The 16,615-nt window shown below is 46.2% G+C and overlaps 1 long non-coding RNA gene across 9 annotated transcripts in view; it reads left to right on the forward strand.

Moving 5' to 3' along the window:
• Positions 1-16,615, forward strand: part of LOC109258711 (uncharacterized) — a 275,809-nt gene that overhangs the window by 239,687 nt on the left and 19,507 nt on the right. For all 9 annotated transcript variants that reach the window (XR_008418382.1, XR_008418384.1, XR_008418386.1 and 6 more), the window contains one exon: positions 3,901-4,031. This is a non-coding gene — a long non-coding RNA (uncharacterized LOC109258711). The remainder of the gene's footprint in view (positions 1-3,900; positions 4,032-16,615) is intronic.

A 16,615-nucleotide genomic window follows, 5' to 3' on the forward strand; every position in this document is an offset into this window, starting at 1 on the left:
CATGGCAGTGAACGTACCATCAGGAAACCACAAGGAGCAGGAAGACCATCCCTCAGATGAGGTGTGGTGAGGGGCAGTGCATGGTGACACTCCGTGCATGTAGACAGGGGTCAGCCTAGTCTGGTGGGTGGGGCAGACAGAGGATAAGGAAGCACCCCGCAGGGATGGGGAACCAGAGGAAGAGGGCAGTTGCAGGCAGAGGAGACTGTGTGTGTATAGGCTCTGAGGCACATGAGGAAGAGGGAGGCCTATGGGGCTGGCGCCCAGAATGGAAATGGATGACCGGAGGGAAATGTGGTGGGGCATGGGGAAGCTGTAAGAGGGCAGGGGCACGGCCTTTGAGGCTCTGGTTTGGGTGTTTTATTCTATCTTAAGAACAATGAAAAGGGCAACAAACATATGAAAAGATGCTCAACATCACTTGCAATTGGACAACTACAAATCAAAATCAAAATGAGATATCACCTCACACCACTAAGATTTTTAAAAAAACAAACAAACAAAACCCCAGAAAATAACAAGTGTTGGTGAGGATGTGGAGAAATTGGAACCCCTGTGTATTGCTGGTGGGAATGTAAAATGGCGCAACCTCTGCAGAAAACATTTTGGTCATTCTTCAAAAGGTTAAACAGTTACTACATGACCCAGCATTTCCACTCCTGGGTACATACATACCCAAGAGAATTGGTGTTCAGAGAACGAATGTCTATAGCATCATTATTCATAATAGCTGGAAAGTGGAAACAACCCAAATGTTCGTCAACTGGTGAGTGGATGAATAAAATGTAAAACGCAGTCCGTCCATAATGGACTATTATTCAGCCATAAAAGAGAATGAAGTGCAGATCTACGCTACAACATGGATGAACTCTGAAAACATTGTGCTAAGTGGAAGAAGCCAGTCACAAAAGACCACATGCTATGTGATTCTGTTCATGTGTATTGTCCACAATAGGCCAATCCATAGAGACAGAAAGCTGATCAGTGGGTGCCAGTGGCTGGGGGGAGGGGAAGAATGGAATGACTGGTTAATGACCTGGGTTTTTTGGGGGGTAGGGTGATGAAAATGTTCTGGAATTGGATTGTAGTGTAGCTTCATTAATATAATTCATGCCACTGAATCATACACTTTAAAATGGTGATTGACAGATTTCATCACACACACCCATATTAAGTACAGTTTTTAACATTTTATTTATTTTTGAGACAGGGAGAGACAGAGCATGAACAGGGGAGGGTCAGAGAGAGGGAGACACAGAATCCAAAACAGGCTCCAGGCTCTGAGCTGTCAGCACAGAGCCCGACGCGGGGCTCGAACTCACGGACCGCGAGATCATGACCTGAGCCTAAGTCGGCCGCTTAACCGACTGAGCCACCCAGGCACCCCTAAGTACAGTTTTTAAAAGCAGGGGCAGAATGATGGGAGGGCCAGTTGAGGGTCCAAAGCAGCAGATGGGCTAGACTGTAGGACTGGCAGGAAGCCTGCCAGTCCTGAGCACTTGGGTATCTGTGCCTCTCTGCCTTCCAGCACACCTGAAGGCTGCTCAGCTTCAATGAGACAGTATGTGGAGGCCTCGGTACACAGTAGGTGTGCAGCCAGTGCCATGCAGGGAAAAGGGAGCTCCGAGGGAATGAAGTAACCTGCTTACGGACATCCAGTTAAGTGAGCAAGTCAGGACTGTCTGGAGTCACACTGCCCGGCTCCTTATCTCAATTTCGCCCCTTGGAACTGCTGTGTCCTTGTACATAACATGCAGCTGATAACAGCAGTCCTGTCTTGCTTCGAGTCCCACTGCACCACTGGGCCCACCGGCCCTGGCTCACTCCCTTTGGGAAGACTTCCCCACATGGGTCATCCTAATTCAGTTCAAGAGCAGGAAACATATAAAATATGTTCTTATTTGATGGCCTCTGTTGTTGGTCTGGGGAGCCACTGAGAGAGGAAAATCAGAGGCAAGTGCTGGCTCTTTTCCTGAAAGCGTTAATGAAAATGTTAACTTTTGCATTGGGTTCTGTGCTGTTGTTCCAAGTTTATTAAACCATCAGAAAAAGTGGCTCCCAAGGGCAAGTCTTGAGAACATGGGGAAACCCTGAGGGTCTCTTTCCCAGTCTCTTTCCCCAACTGGTCCCTTTCCCTTTATGCCCTTCACTGTCTGACCCCCCACCCACCCCTCACCAGCACCACCTGGTGCTCCTAACTTCCAGTCCCTAAAATGGGGGTCATGTCATGCTTAGCCTCATGTGTGGCTTATAATAAGTGCTTGAGGGGCACGTTGGTGGCTCAGTCTGTCCAACTCTTGATTTCAGCTCAGGTCATGATCTCACAGTTGTGACATCAAGTTCCATGTCAGGGTCTGCACAGAGCATGGAGCCTGCTTGGGATTCTTTCTCCCTCCCTCTCTCTGTGCCCCTCCCCTGCTCGTGCATGCACTCTCTCCCTCTCTCTTTCAAAATAAATATATAAACTTAAAAAAAATAAGTGCTTGGGGCTCCTGGATGGGTCAGTCATTTAAGCATCCAACTTCAGCTCAGGTCATGATCTCACGGTTGGTGAGTTCAAGTCCTGCATCAAGTCTCTGCACTGTGGTGCAGAACCTGCTTGGATTCTCTCTCCATCTCTCTCTCCCTGTCCCCACTTGTGCTCTCTCTCTCTCTCAAAGTAAATAAATAAACTTTAAAACAATAAGTGCTTGATAGAGTCAGTGACAATTACAATGACTTTAAATAATTTTTTAAAAAGCACTGCTCATTTTTCTCAGGGACCTTGCTTTTTCCCATGTAATTGATGATCTAAATTGTAAGACTGTCTTCTTCCACAGGACTCAATAGACTTTTTTAATGACAAAGATGAAAAGCAGCTGTCCACCCTATTCTTTGTGCTGACTCAGCTCTTCCTGGGGAGAAGGCTACTCCTCCATGGCCTGGACATTCTCCAAGCCTCTCCTAGGACTGGCAGGGGTCTCAGGGCCTACGTCTCCATTAGGAGCAATAGGTACTAGGGCCATGATGCTTTCTGGGGCTCATGAAAATATTTTAATTTCTTTTCAAATCAGAAGGGAAACAATGAACTTTTAGGAGGAAGAAAATATTTTAATATGTACTATTAATGTGAATTAATATACATTAATATGAACGAACATACTCATCTTTTTAAATATTTATTTATTTATGTTTATTTATTATTTATTTATTTATGTTTATTTATTTTTGAGAGAGAGAGAACACGTGTGAGGGAGGGGCAGAGAGAGAGAGAGACAGACAGAGGATCCAAAGCAGGCTCTGCACTGAGAGCACAAAGCCCAATGCAAGGCTTGAACACATGAACCGTGAGATCATGACCTGAGCCAAAGTCAGACGCTCAACCGAGTGAGCCACCCAGGCACCCCTGCTTATTCATTTATTTTGATAGAGAGAGGGAGGGGCAGAGAGAGAGGGAGAGAAGGAATCCTAAGCAGGCTCTGTGCTGTCAGCGCAAAGCTGAACACCAGCTCGAACTCATGAACCATGAGATTGTGACCTGACCCAAAATCAAGAGTTGGATGCTCAACCCACTGGGCCAGCCAGGCACCCCAACATAATCATCTTTATACCAACACAGTTGTAAACCATAATTGTTATTTATTCTGCTACTGAGGAAGATGCCCACAAAGGCGGAAGTGTCCATGGCCAGAGGGGTCAGTGCAGCCCTGAGCCCCCTGCAGGAGGGCACTTTCCCTCTGTCATCTCGTTTCTGATTCTGATCACTACCACCAACCCCGCAGGTAGACAGGATGGCGGGTATTTCCCTGCTTTGCACACAAAGAGGCTGAAGTTTGGAAATAAGAGGTGACTTGTTTGATGTCACCTAGTCCTGAACTTTCTGATGTCCCTTATTGCCATTTCGGGTCCCCTTTCTGCCAGGGAGATATCAGGTGGAGGAGCCCCTACTGCTGAGAGGAGAGCCCCTCACCCTGCCCCCAAGCCTCATCTGCCATCTTCTCCAGCTGCCTCCAGGCCACCAGGAAGAGAGCTACACTGTCAGAACAGTGCAGGTAAATGTTAACCATTAATTCTGGTCAGAAACATCATTGCCAAAACCTCCATAAAGCTGTGAGGCTATAGTTGATCAGTGTCCTGGGAGTGAGCACAGAGTAATCACTCAGCTTATCTAGGTTCTTCAGAGAAGCAGAGCCAAGAGATGAGTGGCTCCCAAGGGCAAATCTTGAGAACATGGGGAAACCCTGAGGGTCTCTTTCCCAGTCTCTTTCCCCAACTGGTCCCTTTCCCTTTATGCCCTTCACTGTCTGACCCCCCACCCACCCCTCACCAGCACCACCTGGTGCCCCAAACTTCCAGTCCCTAAAATGGGGGTCATGTCATGCTTAGCCTCATGTGTGGCTTATAATAAGTGCTTGAGGGGCACGTTGGTGGCTCAGTCTGTCCAACTCTTGATTTCAGCTCAGGTCATGATCTCACAGTTGTGACATCAAGTTCCATGTCAGGGTCTGCACAGAGCATGGAGCCTGTGATAGATGGATGGTGGGTGGGTGGGTGGGTGGTGGGCCATATCTATGGTGGGCCATAGATAGATGGATAGGTGGGTGGGTGGGTGGTGAGTGGTTGCATGGATGAATGGATGGATGGATGGATGGATGGATGGATGGATGGATTTTAAGGAACTGGTTCACAAAATTGTGGGTACTGGCAAGTCCCAAATCTAGAGGGCAGGCCAGAAGGCTAGAGACTCCGTCAAGGGTTGATGATATAGTCTGGAGGCAGCATTCTTTGGGAAGCCTCCTCAGAAGGCCTTCCACTGATTGGATGATACCCACCCACATTATCAAGAGTTAGTAGTCTTCTTTACTTAAAGTCAACCAGTTGTACATATTCCCCACAACTACATACCAAAACTCATATTAGTGTTTGACTAAATAACTGGGGATCATGGTCTGGCCAAGGTAACACATAAACTGACCATCACGGACGGCACCCATGCCACATTGGTAGAGGTCAAACCTTGCTGGCTTATTTAAGTACTTGAATTCTCTGTAATTTTCTCCTACCTCCCCAATCAGGAAGGCCCAAGTCACATTCTCAGCTAGAAGGACCTTGAACTCCCCAGTCCAGTGGCTGGCCTTTTACCTAGGTCAAAGTGATGCTCTGTCCGGAGTTCCTTGGCCCAGCTCATGGCCTCTTGCTGCCAGTGCCTACTTTGTCACAGCAGTTGTAAGCAATGGCCAAAAGTGAGTACTGTCAATGCCTTCCCTGGGGAGTCCTGGTTTCCTGGGCTATGTAGTCCCAGGCACAGCGGCAGATAGGACCAGCCACAGGGTCCAATCCTTAGGGTCTTGGGCTCTTCCCTCTGCAGGGGTGGGGTGCAGGGAGTGAATGTCTTTGCCTTTCCAACAGAAGGGAAAACACAGCCCCCTGTAGGCATCCACACTCAGAGGAAGCCACGTGGAGGTAGGCTACCAGCACAGGCCTCTAAAATCTCCATGGTGTCCTGGAGCTTGGGAGCTGGCTGAATGCACTAGAAGCATCTAGAGTTAGTTGTTCAAACTGCAACTTGTGACCCACATGTGGTTGTCCTAAAATCAAGTTTGCAAGTCTCAAGCAGCATATTTGGAAACATGAAACAGAATAAAAAGAAAAAAATAATATTCAAGTACATTGTCTTAGTCCATTTGAGCTGTTATAACAAAAATACTCTACCCTGGCGGGGGGCGGGGGAGGCTTAAACAACAAACATTTATGTCTCACAGTTCTGGAAGCTGGGAAGTCTAAGATCAGGGCACCGACAGATTTGCTGTCTGCTAAGGTTCACAGATGGCCATTTTCTCACTGTGTCCTCACAAAGCAGAAAGGTCGAGGCCACTCTCTGGGTCTCTTTTATTAGGGTACAAATCCCATTCATGAGGGCTTCACCTCATGACCTCATCACCTCCCAAAGGCCAGGTTAGGATTTCAACATATGAATTCTGGGGGGGCACATTCAGTCTATAGCATTCTGCCCATGGCTCCCCAAATTCATGTCCTTCTTATATGCAAAATACATTCTTTCCACCCAACAGCCCCAAAGGTTTTAACTGGTTCTGGCATCAGCTCTAAAGTCTAAGGCCAAAGGCTCATCTGCACCTCATCTAGATCACCTATGAGCAAGACCCAAGGTCTGGTTCATCCTGAAGCCAATTCCTCTCCAGCTGCGAACCTGCAAAAGCAAACAAGTCATAGTAGTGGGACAGGCATAGGATAGACAGTCCTCTTCCAAAAGGGAGAAATGGGAAAGAAGGAAGGGGTAAATGGGTCCCACGTAAATCTCAACCCAAGAGGGCAAACATTAAACCTTAAGGCTCTAGAATAATCCCCTTTGGCTTGATGCTCTTTTAGGCCCACTGGGCTGGCAACAGTACCCTCTGGCTCCTTGAGATGGCCCACAGCAGCTCTCTGCCTGGACCCTGTCCCCAAGGTAGCTCTCTCCTGGTGCTCTCAGGCTCTCCAGGGCTGGATCCCCAAGTCATGGCTCCTCATGGCCTCCCTGTCCTTTGAAACCCAGGTATAGACAGCCATTGCCTGGTGTGTGCACCATGAACCTGCGGGAAGAACACTGCATGTTTGCAGATGAACAGCATTATGCTTCAGTCCTGAAGGGTCTAAGAAGTCCAACATTCTTCCTTCACTTTGACCTCCCTTTCTCTGTCTCCTTTAGTCCCAGCTGGCTGTGTTTCTGCTGGTGACACCCCATCTCTATGCCTACCTAGCCTTTGTTGATTATGGTCTGTAGGTTACATCCCTGCTAATCTCCATATCAAAGGGTTGCTTAGCCACACTCTTAGGGTTCTCATTTTTTCCAATTTGGGTGGGCTGAGAATTTGCCTAGTCTTTGAGTTCTGCTTCATTTTTGCTGAACAATTCCATCTTTGGGTCCCTTCTCCCTTCTCACATTCCTCTATAAGCCATCAGGAGGAGCCAAGCCTCACCTTCAACACTTTGCTAGAAATTTCATCAGTAAATATCCTATTTCATTACTTACAAGTTCAACCTTATACAAAACACTAGAACATGAATGCAATTCAGCCAAGTTCTTTGCCACTTTATAACAAGGATCAGCTTCCATTATATTTAAGGTGCATAACTTTATGTTTTGATACATATATATGCTGTAAAATGATCAGCAATACTGTACTTTAATACTTGAATGCAATTGCCAATAACATGTCCTCATTTTCATGTGAGATCTCATCAGAATGGCCTTTTCCATCCAGAAATCTGAGGCCTTCTCTCCAGCACCCATCTTTCCCACTCACGACAATGGAGGCTCCAACCTCCACCCATTACCTGTTCCCAAGCAGCTCCCATATGTTTAGAGCTTTGTTACAGCAGCGCCCCACTTCTCACTACCAATTTCGTAGTCCATTCATGCTGCTGTGACAGAATACCATAGACAGAGCAGCTTAAACAACAGTTTACTCCTCCTAGTTCTAGAGGCTGGGAAGTCCAAGATCAAGGCACCAACAGATTTGGTGTCTGGTGAGAGCCCACTTCCTGATTCATAGACAGCTATCTTTTTGCTGTGTCCTCACAGGAAGGAAGAGGCAAGGGAGGTTTCAGGGGTCCCTATTATAAGGACACCAATCCCATTCCTGACGGCTCCACACTCATGAATTCATCGCTTCCCAAAGGCCCCACCTCTTAATACCATCACTTCGGGAGTTAGATTTCAACATATGAATTTTAGAAGCACACATTCAGTCTATAGCAGCATCTTAAGTAGTAATGCTAAGTATTGGTTCATGAAACTTTTGTTACACTTTATAGTGATTTGTATGTATACTTGTATTGGGTCTTGATGCAAAACATATTTCTTACTATCAAAATGTTTGAGGGATGCCTGGCTGGGTCAGTTGGTAGAGCATGTGACTCTTGATCTCCAGGTCATGAGTTTGATTGAGCCCCATGTTGGGTGTAGAGCTTATCAAAAGTTTTTTTAAAATAAAAAATTAAAAAATAAAGTAAAAAGTGTTTGAAAGTCACCAATGTATCCAAACAAGCCATTGTGCATGTGGGAAAATTGAGGCCTAAAATTAGGGACAGGACACATGTTAAGATCTTATAATGATAAAGAACAGAGAAGGATTAGAATTCAACATGTGATCTCCTGACCTGAACCCACACGCTCCAAGCTGGCTGCTGGGCTGTGGCAATTGCCACCCAGGACTCCATTCACACGACCATGTAAGCTCAAGATCCTCTAAACAATCCCAAGCACACCTTAGAAGAACAAAAGCTATTTTTACTGAGAGTTGGGCTTTGTAAAGTACATTCAAGTATACAGTGCAGTATAGGTGATCATTTTACAGCATATACATGTAGGAAAACATCAAGTTAGGCACCTTAAATATATAAACAAGTATTTGTCAATTAAACCTCCATAAAGCTGAAGAAGAAAGTCACCAAAAAAAACTGCATGCACCTTTGGGTTGCGGTGACAAATACAAAGTAATTTTATTCCTTAGGGGATGCTGTGTTTTTGTATATTTCTGCCTGCCCACCATCCACTCTTGTGACCTCTAAACACTCTTTCTTTTGGAGTGTCTATGCACCAGTCAGGGTTCAGTTGAAGCAGCATGGTCAAGATGCTATACAATGACAGGGTTTTCATAGGATGGGACCCACTGCCCTGGGCAGGGCGGGTGGGGGGGGCGCTGGTAGAGGGCTCTAAGCATCAGGTGTTCAGCTTTAAATCACCCAGACCAACAGGAGGGAAAATGGGCATGAGCAAGAACAAAGACAAACTGGTAGTCCCATCTGTCCCTGACCACCTCCAACCTGGATACCATGGGTGACCTGTAAGGGAAGCTGGCATCCCTCACCAAGAGCTGCAGTCACACTTGGCCCTACTGAAGGAGGAAAGCTGGCTGGGGCTGAGGCAGCTGCGGGGCTTGTACCCACCCCATGTCAACAAGAGTAGCCACCAGATCAAGGGCACTGTGCACAAGCTGCCACAGCACTGGCTTCTGCTTCACTTACATTTTCCAAAAGTCACTTGATTCTCATGTGGCCCCCACTGGCCAACAGTTGTACCAAAAGGGGTTCTGGGCACCAAGGTACTGGTTTCACTTGACTGGCACAAAGCAAAGCCACTGTTTATAACCGATTAGTGCAAGAAACAGCAGGAGTTAAAAATCTAGAAAACTCCATCATCCTGAGCAGGCTGTGTATTCACTTCCTCCTCACTGACTTCACATCACCTTGTAATCTGTGGGTTCAGGGCCTCACCTGCCTTTAGATATAGGGTCCCAAGAACATTACTAAGCCAGAAGCCCTATTCTTGCCCCTACCTGTTCACATAGGCTCCTGCCTCACCCCCTGTTAGGGACTGAATGTTGGTGTCCTTCAAAATCATATGTTTAAGCCCTACCTCCCAATGTGAAGATATTTAGAGGTGGAGCTTTTGGGACGTAATTAGGTTTAGATGAGGTCATGGGGATTGAACTCTGTGATGAAAGTAGTGCCCTTATAGGAGGAGGAAGGGACCAGAACACTCCCTCCCCCTCTCTCTCTCCACCATGTAAGGACATAGCAAGATGGCAACTATCTGCAAACCAGGAAAAGGGCTCTCAACAGGAACCAAATCTCCGAACACCTTGTTCTTGGATTTCCCAGCTCTAGAATTGAGAAATGTTTATTATGTAAGACACCCACTATGTGAGATTTTGTTATAGTAGCCCAAATTGACTAATATACCCCTTGAGTATTTCTGGGAATCCCCAAAGGAACTCTTATTAGTTTACACACGTCTGTCCATTTATCGCTATGCGGAGTTTGCCATTCTCTTCCTCTCCAGATCCATTACTGTATGTTGATATCTGATTCCCAGGGAGCCCCTTATAGAAACCACACTGCTACCTGGGCAAAGGCCATGCCAAAGGTCTGGTCCTGATACTGCCCAAACTGCCCACACCTCCTCATGACACAGTGGACTGGGGTGGTAGCAGGAAAAGGGGCAACAACCTTGACTCGGGCTCTGAGAAGCAAGACACATTGGGCCCAGAGGCCACAGGTCTCTCAACAGAGCTGTAATTCATGCTGCTTTGAACAAAGTGGTTGCACCTGGGATTCACAGCCCCAGCCACTTAACTCCTCCTCCCTTCTACCACCTGGTGATCCCAGCGGGCCTCAGGCCTATGAAATACCTTCATGCTCTGCCACTGTGTGTCTGGAAAGCTCTGTGCACTGTTTGGAAATCCCTAAGCTAAGCCCCTCAGTAACTGACTTGGAGTTTGTGAGTTAACCTACCCACTTATCCCCCTTTCCTGAACTCAGCCCCCAGCAGGAAGAATGTCTCTCTGCCCCTCACTCAAAAGGAAAGTGGTCCTGATTTCCTCCCAGTGTCCTTCTCTCAGCTGGGATGGAAGTTCAGCCCAGGCTCTCAGGAGGGACACCCCTCTCCCAACACTGTTCATCCTTTTCCAGATGGGAACACAAAAGTTCCAGGTTTTTATACCCCAACCACGAGCCTGTCTGTTCTTATAACCTTCTGACGACTTCCATTTTGAAAGGGAAAAACCTGCCAGAATAACGCAAACTAGGTTGAGTGGCATCCACAATTTGGCCAAATATGAGCATTCCATATATTGTGCTATGGAAGATAGAGATTGTCAAAACAAGAGGAGTGTCTTGCAGCTTGATATGGGACCCTGGTAGCAGGGCCTCACAAGAGATCATCAACAGGGGAGTGGGATACTTCACAAAATGGCAACCCTTCCTGGAACAGTGTCTCCTTGGAGTTTAGAGAAAGGATGGTGCCTTTCTTTCCATGACAAACAAATGTTACTGAGACTAGTACTTATTAATGTAGCCCATCTCTTGTACCCTCTCCATCCCATTCCATATTACCATCATAGTCATCTCTTTTAAACTTGACCTCAATTCAGATGAGAGAACATGCCAGAACAAAACATCTGTGAGTGAACAGGCCAGCAGCACTCAGTTTCACAAAAGGTAGGGATCTGAGTTCAAGTCCCTAGTCTCTACTTTTGGTGATGATGTGTGGTCATGTGGGATGCTGGGCAAGTAAGTCAGCCTTCCAGGTTACAATTGGACAGACATATGGAGTGAGGAATTTTCTGCTAAGAATGTGTGTCATGAAGGGCTTGTAGGGACTGTAGGGACCTTTGGGGACTGCAGGAGGTGGTCCTTTCCTCAACCTGCTATATGGAAGGAGGAGGCACTTACAATGACTCACAAGGTGCTTATTAGCACTACCTGAAGAATGCCAGTCACAGGCAGCATGGCCTCAGAAGAGGTGGGAGTTCTTTTGGGAATCCATGCCTGAATGGGTCTTGACTACACAGTTAAGGGTGTTTCTGGGACCTGGTTTCTGTCTAAGGAATTCCTATAATCCTCTTAGGGATCACCCTCCCAGGGATTTCAGGTATAGGGCAACCCTAGGAAGCCCCTTTGGGGCTGGCCTCCCAATTCACTGCCTTCCCCATATTAGTAGAGTTGATCATCATTAATGGGCCCCCTAGTGAAACCCTTGTTGGGCAGCCATAATCAGTAGGTGTTAGCACTATCTAGCAATTTCCTTGGGCTGCCAACAGACAATTGTCCAAGGCAGGCAGCTTGAAATAGAACCCAGCAGAATAACTTGGTGGTTAAGGAGTGCCCTGGGGTCAAAATGGGGGTTCCACCAAGGGCCCCCTGTCTCCCTTATCTAGACAAGAAATTCTCCTCAAAGTTGCTTCCCTCATGCTGACATTGCCCATCCTTTGTCAAAACAAGTTAAAAATAAAAAAGTACAGGGATGCCTGGCTGGCTCCATTGGTAGAGTGTGTGACTCTTGATCTAGGGGTCATGAGTTCAAACCCTGCAAAGAGCTTTTAAAAAATAAATAAAAGAGAGGGAAAAAATTAAAAAGTAGAAAACATTTTCTTAATAGTAAAATAAGCTAGAAGACGCTAAAGGGAAAGTAGATTGAGGGGCAAAAAGTAAACAGTGCTGACGATGAAGGTGAAGGCCAGCCAAAATATGTCCACAGGTGACCCAAAGAGGTAGGTGACCACAGTTGTGGGCAGCAGCTACCCTGTGGCCAGCCAGCGCCAAGCTACATTCCCAGCAGTGTCCCCAGAGGTAGTGTCCTAGAACTACATACACCCCACCCTGAGCCTCAGATGGAAGCCCCTTAAAGCACAGCATTGCGCTTGGATGACACAGTAGCTCTGGAATCAACAGACATCTCCTCTAAAGCAGGTCAAGGACAGCACTTCTTGAGAGAGGCCTCCTAATTCCATCAACCTGAGGGGCTACCCTGAGACGTGGCCTGTGCTAGCACCTGGAATTCCACTTGGCCTCACTGCCCATGGAACTCCCAGTCTGATGGGGATACTTTTTCCTCCCAGTTTTATTGAGGTATAATTGACAAATAAAAAAACTGTAATATAGTTGAAATGTACAATGTGGTGATTTGATATACGTAGACATTATAAGAGGATTGCCACAACTGAGTTAAAAACATATCCATCACCTCACTTATTTACCTTCTTTTTTTCTAATGAGAACACTGAATTTATATTCTCCTAGCAAATTTCAGTTATACAATCTGGTGTTATCAACTATAGTCACCATGTTTTACATGAGATCCGTAGACCTTACTCATCTTAAAACTGAAAGTTTGTACCCTTTTACTAACCTGTCCTCATTTTCCCCCACCCCTCATTCCCCTGGCAACCACATTTCTACTCTGTTTCTGTGTGTACGACTTTGACTTTTCTCCCCTCATTCTAATGTAGTCCAGCATGTCCACCTTTTCCTTATGCTTCGTGTTTCTCATGCCGTGTTTAAGAAATCTCTCCCTGCCCTTAAGTCATGAAAATATTCTCCTTTATGATCTTCTGAAAGCTTTATAGTTTTACCTTTCACATTTAAGTCCTTAACCTACCTGGTCTTGATTTTTGTGTGTGATGTGAAGTAGGCACCCTATTTCATTTTTTATCCTTATGGACACCCAATTGTCCCTGCACAATTGATTGAGAAGGCTATTCCCTCCCCACTCCTGTGCACTGTCTCCCCTATCATAAATCAGACTTTATCTGTGCATGGGGCTGTCTCCAGGCTCACGATTCTATTCCATCAGCCTGTCTGTCCAGCTTTATACTAAGACCACAGCATAAAGATGTCAACAGCTACTGACCCAGGCTATGCTCATTAGGGATTAGAAGGCTAAAGGTTGGGTATAGCTATATTAGTTAAGGAACTATAGGTAAGGATCTTGAAAATCAATTGGAAAGGCTTGGAGTTGGCATAGGGGGCAACGGGGTTCCCTAGCATGTCAGGGAATGGAATAGATTGATTCTTAGGAGGGTGAATGGGGAGTCAAGTCAGGTCTCAATAGGGGAGCATGGGGCTGAAGAAAGAATGCATGGGATTATTGGAGTGTTCAAGGCTGAGATCACAGAATCATAGTGGCCTGGATGAAGGAGGTGGCAGTGGAAACAGAAAGGGAGGGATGTGTCCAAGAGACATTTAGAAGAGGAAGTTAAAATGATGGCACTTTGTTATGAGTCAGGGGAAGAAGAAGGGAGTTGGAGACTGAAAGATGATGCTAAGCTTTCTAGCCCAGAAACTGAGAGATGATTCTGGTTTGATGAAAGAGACCCATAAAGTAGTTGGGGGAGTGTGTTTTTCTGCTACGCAGTCCTGAAAGTTCAGTTGGTATTCCAGAGAGAGCTGGAGTGGTCCTGACAAGCACAAAACCCCCAAGCCGGGCTGTTGAGCACTAACATGCGACCCGTGCCTTTGGGCTTTGGGGGTTGAAGGGGGACTTTGAGCCATATTCAGACCCCCTAGGCAGTGTTGAATGGATTCACTTTGCAGTCTGAACTAAGCTGTATCATAAGGACGTCCTAAAACACACAATTTGCTAAGTAAGCAACTACCTTTCCAATGGCAAAAGTCACCCAGATTAAAACAACAGCAGCAACGTGGGGCGCCTGGGTGGGTCAGTTGGTTAAGTGTCCAACTTCAGCTCAGGTCATGATCTCATGATTTGTGAGTTCGAGCCCCACATCAGGCTCTGTACTGACAGCTCAGAGCCTGGAGCCTGCTTCAGGTTCTGTGTCTGCCTTGCTCTCTGTCCCTCCTCCACTTGCACTCTCTCTCCCAAAGAATAAATAAACATTAAAAAAAAACCAGCAGCAACAAAAATAGTGACCAAAACTAAAGGAAAAACTAACTTAAGCTAATTCATGGAACACCATGAAATATATCTAATATTGAGGGGCACCTGGCTGGCTCAGTCAGTGGAGCGTGTGACTCTTGATCTCAGGGTTGTGAGTTTGAGCCCCACATTAGGGGTAGAGCTTACTTAAAAATAAAATCTTTTAAAAAATAAATAAAAGGTATACTGAATACTTTGTAAATGCTTGAAATGTTATTTTTTCTATTGGCCTGGTCTGTTTAAATGCATAGCAACCTTCCTCTAATAGTATTACTGAAAAGCCAAAAGCATATTTACAGAGACTGGATGTGTATAAAGAGCAGATAAATCAAGTCTCTTGAGAAAATCAAGTCCCACAGCAGATTGTATCAATTGTAAGATGACTACAATAGTGTTCACAACTCAATTACACCACCAGTTGGATTTTTAGAAAGACACCATTCACATTTTAGGTCATAAAATCATTCCCTTAATCCCTTAAACATCAAATAAAATGAAGATTTAAGATAATATTCACTTGGTTAGCAATGATATGAAAATCTTTGGCAAATAATTACAAAGGATTTGGCAACATAATAACCAGCTAATTCCAGCACATATTTAACAAAGAATGTGTTGTGGGTGTTTACTTTTCCTTTTTCTATATGAAAATATAAAAGCTTTTCATTCTTTTTTTTAATGTGTATTTATTTATTTTGAGAGAGAGTGCACATGAGCAGGGGAGGGACAGAGAGAGAGGGAGAGAGAGGATCCCAAGCAGGCCCTTCCCTGTCAGCATGGGCCCCAGGCCAGGGCTCAATCCCATGAACTGTGAGATCACAACCTGAGCTGAAAGCAAGAGTTGGATGCTTAACTGAGTGAGCCACCCAGGTGCCCCTAAGAGCCTCTCATTCTGAATACTGTTGATGCTTGCCAGGAAGCCAAAAGTGCTGTGAGAGCATGTCCTGGGCATGAGGGGCCGAGTCAGTAAGGCTAGGCCCCTGGAAATGTCTTCCCCTAAAAGACAGAGTCCATCGTCCAATGAAGCTAAAATGTGGCACAGGCCACGATGTTGTCATCTTGAGTTTCTGTAGCCAACTCTCTGTTCCCTGGCATGAGAGCCAATGCTGGCTTCTGGGCCTGAGAAACCCTACACCCAAGCCATCCAGCTTTCAAGTGCAGAAGTCTTGTTTCAGAAAAGCCAAAACAATACAAGTATCCTAACCTAGATACTCATCCCTGTCATTCATTCACTCTCTTACTCACTTATCCATTCGTCCACCCACACAATCACTCATCCACTCACCCATTCACTCACTCATTCACTTGTTCATTCATCCACTCATTCAGTCACTCATTCACCAATTCAGTCATCCATTCGGTCACTCCTTCATTTACTCACACACACACACACACACACACACACTCATTCATTCATCCACTCACTCACTCACTCACTCATCCACTCACTCATTTCACAAGCATTTCTTGAGTGTTTGCTGTATGCCTGATGCCAAGAGGGCTGCAGAGTGTACCAGGCCATGGCCCCTCATATCAAGGAGCTCATTCCTAGTGAGAGACAGAAGAATAGACAAGGGAACCACACCACAGGGCAGAAGGAAATAAGGGTAACGTGGAGATAGGAAGAGCCAGGGAGTGCAGAAGGAGAAGTTAATTCCACCTCTAAAATACTACATCATTTACTTCTTTCGTTTATTGCCTCTCTTCCCCACTAGAAGGTCAGCTCCGTGAGAGCAGAGGCTTTTATTGGTCTTCTTCACTGCTGTAGCCCCTGTGCCTAGAACACTGCCTGCCACACAGTGTGTGCCCATTAAAATATTGAATAAATGAGTAAGTTGTGGGGGGAGAAGGGAGAAATGTGGTAGAACTCTTTGGAAATGCTTCACAGAAAAGGGAATCCTGGGCATGGACCTTGTAAGAGAGAAGGGTGTTGGTGGATACCTAGAACTGAATAACATCTCGGTCTGAGGGAGTAGCGGGAGCCATAGCCTAGGGGTGGGAGATCGCCTGGCATGTTCAGGGAACAGAGTTGTCTCGCATACAGGAATGCAGGACATCAGGAGAATGTTGCCAAATAAGATTGAGAGCAGATCACCAGGAGCATTCAAAGCCAAGTGCTGCTTGTTCTCCTGGCCGTGTCGGGGTCTAAAGAAAGAAATCTACCATCCACTTACTGAGAAGGCTGAACACCTAGTGGATCCAAGCGCACCCTGGGAAATTGCAGAGGAGCTCTGATTCCCCTTCCCGAGTACCTATTGGGCACCTGCTGTGTCTGCACGAAAAGACTAACACAGAGGAAAAACCAGTAGCAGAAGGTGAAACAGCAAAAGCCCTGGCAGGGAAGGAGGCAGGGGTGGGCCCCAAGCTGGGCCTCCTAGTCTGGCTGTCACTTCTGTGATGGGGACAGGCCAGCTGATC

The sequence above is a fragment of the Panthera pardus genome, unplaced genomic scaffold (genome assembly GCF_024362965.1).
Source record: "Panthera pardus isolate Hobbes unplaced genomic scaffold, ASM2436296v1 HiC_scaffold_27, whole genome shotgun sequence".
Lineage (NCBI taxonomy): Eukaryota > Metazoa > Chordata > Mammalia > Carnivora > Felidae > Panthera > Panthera pardus.